The 7300-nt window shown below is 33.6% G+C and overlaps 2 long non-coding RNA genes across 3 annotated transcripts; both read left to right on the top strand.

The window, feature by feature from the left end:
- The first annotated feature begins 3485 nt into the window (after positions 1-3485).
- On the top strand, positions 3486-5092 carry LOC135778899 (uncharacterized). 2 transcript variants are annotated; one of them, XR_012336234.1, is made up of 4 exons: positions 3486-3541; positions 4103-4183; positions 4324-4397; positions 5013-5092. It is a non-coding gene; the product is annotated as an uncharacterized lncRNA (long non-coding RNA). The 2 variants fall into 2 exon arrangements; XR_010544644.1 differs by lacking the exon at positions 3486-3541 and adding an exon at positions 3619-3931.
- Positions 5093-5273: 181 nt separating this feature from the next.
- LOC141281860 (uncharacterized) lies at positions 5274-6329 on the top strand. The gene is made up of 2 exons (XR_012336233.1): positions 5274-5500; positions 6174-6329. It is a non-coding gene; the product is annotated as an uncharacterized lncRNA (long non-coding RNA).
- Positions 6330-7300: the final 971 nt, after the last annotated feature.

The following is a 7300-nucleotide window of genomic DNA, read 5'->3' as shown; positions in this document are numbered from 1 at the left end:
TTAAAACTGTCAAGGAGTAATAATAGGTAAATGATAATAGCAAATATATAAAGATAGAGTACATACAGACGGTTATAGTTGCAAAATAAACTCTGACAAAATACGTCAGGTAGTAACGGCCACAGACAGTACCCGGATGAGCGCGGTTTGCGATCCGTTCGCGTGTCAAGCCTGACCAATAAGAATGGAGTATTCCAGAAAGCATATAAATTAGATTTATTTATTTGGTTATAAATTCCAGTTATCGTGATTAATGTCTTTAAAAGTTGTTCTGGTTCTTAAACGCCAATCAGAAAATGAAACACTTTAATCGTTTTAAATAGGTTACAATTTAAATAGTGTCAAAAACGGTAACTAATACTTTCTTTTTAACCCATGGTTTTGGGCAAAATATGGATTTAAATTAGTCATTGTTTTGGGACACATATGGAGTTTTTTTATGTCTATAACAGAGAAATGTCACATCCATAATGCCATTTGGTCCTCATAAATGCACATACAAAGATTTAAATAAATAAATATTTGTTCTATGAAAAGCCATCCTTTCTCCGTTTATTATTGCTTTTGGTTTCTGACTTTTAATTCAAAGAATTTTTACATGGATGTTGTCTCCATAATTCTTATGTCCTTTTTTTGTCACATTCATAACAAATGTTTTTCTCATTTAAAGTAGAAGAGTCTATCATCAGGGGTTTTGGAAAATATAAGCAGATTATTCAAAATATTGGTAATAAATGCATTCTTTAAGAATTTATATTTGAAGTTTTAACTGCAGATGTCACATCCATAATGTATTGCTCAAAAAAAGAATACATTTTTTTCTTTCTAAAAAACAACCCAAATTGATATTTTTTTCAATAAATGCCATTTGAACTATTTTTGTTTACCATTTAAACCACTACAAAATTCCTTTCTGTGGTTGTGGTTTGGGCCATTTCCCAGTACAAATAAGAGCTTTCATTAGTGCTAGATAACCCGTAAAAAATGCACAGCACAGTGCCATAAAGACATGAATAGTTTCCATTAAAAACTGATTTATTAACCAATAAATCCATTTAAATTTTTGTGTTGACTGCTTTATTAGGATTAACCAGATAAACTAATTGTTTCCCAACTTATACAATATTACAAATGTTCTTTCATTACATTTTTGCATAAACAAACTAACCAATAACTATAAACCAACATTTGGTATTTGTATTTAAGCCAAGCCTGTTAATCATATTTCAACCCACATTCAACTCAAGACAGGAAAATACCATTCAATAACAAATTCCCCTAAAGTAACAATTACGGCATGTGCTCTGGATCTTGATCTCGACTTGTATGCTTCTCAGTTTCCAAAAGGAAATAAGAAGCTTAATTTTGAAATGACGGCGCTTTGGCGTGCTCTTGTCACAGCAGATGCCCACAAATAGATGTGGCTATAAGCAAAGAAACCTGCAGTGTTTGAAAAGGCTGAGTCAGATGGATTCACTTGATGTGTGCCCGCCGCTGAATATTTCACATCTTCAGTACAGACAATATAGGGTTTGGATATTTTTCACGAGGATGTGCAACTTTGCTTCATAAGAACCAGAATAGGATTAGTAAATGCCTGGCAACTTTTAAATCCAAAGTATAATGTGCAGAGAGGACAGTTTAAGAGAGGACAGCTTAGCTATTTAAATAGTGTTCATTTACATATGCTATGATGTTTTATTCACAAACATTTTTCATTTAAGAATATAAAATTGTTACTTTATTGCATTACAAGCCTCAATAAGTCATCTCTTAGAGGCTGCTAGGTCAGCAGAACGCTCCCTACCTTATTCCAAACCAGACCTCATTCCATACATCTTGTATTTGAATTCCTTTACTTTTATAAGAAAATCGAGCTGTGACACTCTGAAGTCCAAACACAACATCAGTGGCGAGTGCTAAGAAAGGAAAGCCAGAGATTTGCATTATATTAGTTTGAGTCTCGGCCATTAGGCTATTATACGTGGTTTTTATAGAGGAGGGAGATATGGAGACCAGCGCATCTTTTCTTGCATCACCAGAGAAACCTTCAGTAAACCTCAACAGCTCAAACACAGTGTGTTCTTTGGCTGGCTGTACATTTTTATTGGTCAACAAAAGACCCAAAGGGGTGTCCTTGGTGTTTTATTGTGGTGTTTGTACTGGCTTCTTGCATTGCATTTTTGCATGAGGTCCTCTGTTGGCTTTAAGACAAGGTAAAATAAAATAATAACCACTCGTAAGCATTTGGTTTTCGATTACAGTAAAAATTTATTCTATTATTTATACAGGCAGGATTTCATAAACCCAGACCCTGGTGAAAGTGGTCAGTGAGAGAATTGGTTTATATTGAGACTGTGGCTATCCAACCAGCGTACTGCACTATTCTGTGCTATAGTGATGTATTTGCAAAATGCTTGCTATTGCATTTTATTGATATTTGCAATACAACCAGTGTTGGGAAGTACTCAAAAGTTTAAGTGTTGTAGGAATTGGGTAAGATTAAGGATGTAGAATAGGTTTTGCAGAATCACGCATTAATGTGTGCTTTTTAAGTATTAATAAACAGACAATATCTCAGCAATATTAATGCTACAGTAATAACCAACAAGTTAAAAGTGAGATTTAGAAACTACACTAGAGTGTTACCATATACTTAATAACTCACTCACAAGTATTTAAATTGACCCAGCGGGCATATGACCGACCTTCAACGTTGAAATTTGGTTGAAATTAGGTCAGTTGTTTGTTCAACGTTGAAACAATGTTGAAACAACGGTGAATGGTAAACTGTTGAAAAAGGTTAATAAAATGCTTAAAAATCAACGTTGAAATTTGGTTGAAATAACGTCAGTTGTTTGTTCAACGTTGATTCAACGTTGAAACAACGTTGAAACAACAGTGAAGTAAATGGTTGCAGAGAGACAATAAAATAATGTTTTATAATATGTGAATCATTCAGAAAAAAATTTTAAAAACTCATTTTATAAAATTGATGAAATTATAAAAAAAATTTAACAAATAATTGAATATACAGGTAGCGAGGTAATCTCGCGAGATTACACGAGACTGGACTGTTTGAACGGCTGTCTGCGAGATCTTGCGTATCACACGAGAAAATGCTTTAGAGAAAGAAGAGGTAAGAAAATATAAGTCAATGCAAACGTATAACGTTATTTTATTCACATATAGAAAGTGGTATGACAAAAAAGCACGATGCCAAATTGGGTTTTTTTCTGTTAGTTGCGAATGTATTCGTTATAGTAGTTAATTAACTAGTCCACGGGATGTTCCCGCCGAAATTGGACTTCGTTATTATGAATATTAATAAATTAATATGAGGTGTGTTTTTATCAACTTAACCACTTGGTTGTTTTTGCTTCCGAAAAGCAACTAGTTATAAATGTAAGGGCTTTTTTGGACAACTTCGGTGAAAAAGTGTTGATTTCGTAGTTCAGTCAGCGTAACTTATATCCGACAGGCGCCACAGACACCTATCAGCCTTTTGTAAGGAGGAGCAGCTCGAGTGCGGTGCGGTCCGGTCAGTGTTAAGCTGCTTAGTTTCTCAAATTCATATTACTGATAAAGTGTTAAAACTTAGATGAGATGTTGGTTTTATGGCTCACGAATTCGCAATAACGGATACGTATAGCAGTTCGTGTTAATGACATTAATCCAAACTTATTGATGACGTGATAACATGGGCGTCGAATCCAATATTAATCATGCTGAGGTTTTCTCGACGGGGTAATGTGTATAAATGCAGTTATAAAATTAAAAGGGACAAGATAGTCGACGTGACCCTCATGTTTCCATGGCAATCAGTCAATTACGCTTATGACGCTCACCTGCGGTCATTCGCGCAGTATCCATGATTTTAAGCGGCATGAAACACTTAAGTTAACTCCTTTGTACGAAAATATCATGTCGTGTAAGTTCGCACGTTCTATTCGAATTGAAATACATTGTAACGGTGTAATTTTGCCTACTTGTTGAATAGTTAGCAAGTTTTAATGGGAATAGAAAATAATGGTTATCTAGACAAATGTGCTCTTGTTTTTAGTATATTTTTATAATTATTTTGTAATGTTTTCGTTATCAGAGCCCTTCAAATTAGAATAGTGATGATGATCTTGTCAATGCTGAGATTTTCATGCATCAACAGCCACTACATCTGGATCAGGTAATGTTGTGTTAACCCTGCTATTCTACAGTATTTACTTAAATGCAGTATGCAAGTGTATGTATTCATGTTCTGATAAAAGTCATTATAGAATTCTCTTCCAATATTGCACTAATTTTTCTTTTTTATATTTTGTCAAGATTGAACAAGAAACGGACAGCAAGGGTTGTCAGGTCAGAAACAGAATGACACACAAACACAAGAAACTTCACAGGTGAGAATTGAGAGTGGCTTTTTAAAAACACCTGCTACTTGTTTCTCAAGACTGGTTTATCATTGTCATTAGGAAAATATAAGAAAATAATTTAGGATACAATGGTTACTTTTCAGCACAGCAATTAATTTCTTTTGTATGCCACTATTCCTTCTACAGTATGTAGGCCTACATATTTCAAACACTTTGTTTTCAGTAGACAGAGACAAAAGTTAATCCAGTGTTCAGAGTGGATGTTGATGCAAGTTTTATAGAGGCTTCATATTGACAGAAAAAAAATGGGTCTTTGTGGTGGTGTACATGACAGCATTTATTTGTTCTTATCTTTATGTATTATGGCTTTAATCATAATTTTTTTAATTGTCAATGAGCTACCACCTACCCTGGTAATGCACCACCAAGATACCATGTTGTAAGAATCCGTAATTTACCATTTCTTTTTTGTGAAGCGTCTCCCCTAAAACCTTACAATGCATTTAATATTTGTTTTGTAACCAAATCAAATTCTACTAATCCTAATAATTAAGATGCAGTGTTTTGTATTTCACAATTTATGTTTTCTTTTTAAAAGGGGCTATGACTTGTTTTTATTTTATTATGTGTTTTAAATTGTAGGCAGATCAACATGCAATTTGAAGATGTGTGATAAAATACAGAGAGGTGAAGTAGTGTGTCTTTGCAGATCCCCAAATCATTCCCTCTTAAAAGGTAATGAATAGTGTTATGACAAAAAATGTAAACATTCTTAATTTCTTTAAAAGTTGTACTTGGGCCACAGTTTTCTGTATTTCTAACCAAAAGATTACATTTATATTTCTATACTAATGAAATTTGTTTTTCTTTTTCCAAACTTTATCAAATGCAATGATCGCTAAGATGAGCCTGAAGAGGAGATTTGGGAAGATGCTGTTTCGTAAGTCGCTTTGCCAGATCACCTGGGGTAAGTTTGTAAAACATATTAAAAATAGGATTAGAACATCTCCTAATCAAAAGTTTTTGATCAGGTCAGGATGTCTGCTAACAAGATGCCTTGCTGGTCTGAGCGAGTTTAAAGGCTTACACAGACAATCCAGAAGTTCTGAAGTCCATCTACGATTTCATTGGTAAGGGACTACACAAAAGGCTGTTTGACCCAAACGTAAAGCAACCTGTCAGTGTTTGCTTTGTTAAGCATCTCATTTAGGGGTGTTGAAAATATAAAGTTAATATCACTTAAGCATTCAGTATTGGATTCATTTGTAACCACATCGATCAGAAGCACCATTCACTACCATAGTATTCTTTTATCCTACTATGTAAGTCAATGGTGCTTCTGGTCAGTTTGGTTGCAGACATTCCTTAAAAAATCTTTGTGTTCATCAGGACGATTTAAGGTGTAGAAACATCTCAGCAACCTCAGTTGTTGCAAAGGGTCTGAATATGTATAATGTAAATATGATATGTTTTCTTTTTTCATACATTTGCAAAAGTTTCTAAAATCCTATTGTTACTTTGTAAAAATATCTAAACAATTACAGTATCATGCAACAACATAAAATTGAAAGTGAAAGGTGTATGATTTCTGAATGCACTGTAGATGATATTAATTGAACATCATTGTCATCTTCGTAAACACAACAGCTTTGTTCCTTCATCTGATGGCTATGCAATGTTTCAAGTCAGACTATCAAAGAAAACGCATCTTGCCCTGATGTGCAATAACAGGATTTTTTTGTACATGGGCTAAAATGCAGCATTTTTTGAAAATTAAATATCTTGTGTTTTTTCCCTCCTTAGATGCTGTCATCGTATTAAGTACAGCATGAGCCAGAATAGATGTGTGGTGGTGGCCATAAGACGACTGTCAACTAAACCAACAACAAAATTCATATTTGCAGTTTTTCTTGAATAAAGTTTTTCTATTCAGATTAATAAAATGACTTTTAAACATGATTTTGTTTCATATTTTATGACTTTATTATATATTTAGAAAATTCCACTTCTGCACTACTAACTGGAAACCTAACTGTTTGAAAGAATGTGTTTTATCCATAAAAAAATATTTTTAACAGCTGCTTTCATGTTTATTTGGAAAGGGTAGGCACCTGCCATCTTATTTGTCCACATTTAAACTTTACCTTACTTAAGTGTTTAGTTTTATGAATGGGGTTGTACTGTAAGTTATGCGTAGCAAGTTGCATTCATATGATAATTGCACTAAAAATGACACGTTTACAGTAAATCATTTAGTGAGTATTGCAGTGTAAAGTAAAAATCTATATTTAGTGTTAAAAACAACAAGGAAATAGAAGGTTGAAATTGCGTCATGATATCAACCATAATTCACCTATGTTGAAAGTGTGACGTTGAAACAACGTCGTGATTTCAACGTTGAAATTTTTTGCAAAACCGAAAGGTAATCCAACGTTGATTCAACGTTGGTACCTGACGTTGATTCAACGTTGAATCACCGTTGAAATGCCGAGTGGGGAGAAGGGTACATAAAAAACATGCTTTTAAATCTTACCGGTATATAAATTTATATATAAGTTAAATCCATTATTGCATTATATATAATTGTTGTACTGTACATACACAGTATTTAGTTCAATTACATCAGATGTGACTGTAATTTATTTACTGGAAAAATAAGAGTATCCCTTACTTTACTTTAAAGGTAAAAGTAAAGTAAGGATCATGAAAATCTGCCTTTCCATGTTTAAATGTTATAATAGGTTCCCCAGTGCTTTTATCAACCCAGTAAAAGTAAAAAAGTAAATGTATGTTGCTCATGTTTTCATGTGTTTGTTCCGTCATGTGAACCATGTGCATCACATGTTTTGTCAAAATAAGTGCCTACTGCACAAACATCAAAACCGTTAAAAGAGACGCTCACGTTCACAAAATACACGCAAGACACTCCC

Source organism: Paramisgurnus dabryanus, chromosome 2 (genome assembly GCF_030506205.2).
Source record: "Paramisgurnus dabryanus chromosome 2, PD_genome_1.1, whole genome shotgun sequence".
NCBI classification, from domain to species: Eukaryota; Metazoa; Chordata; class Actinopteri; order Cypriniformes; family Cobitidae; genus Paramisgurnus; species Paramisgurnus dabryanus.
Note: the sequence above shows the minus strand (reverse complement) of the source record. Positions and strands in the feature narration are given on the sequence as shown.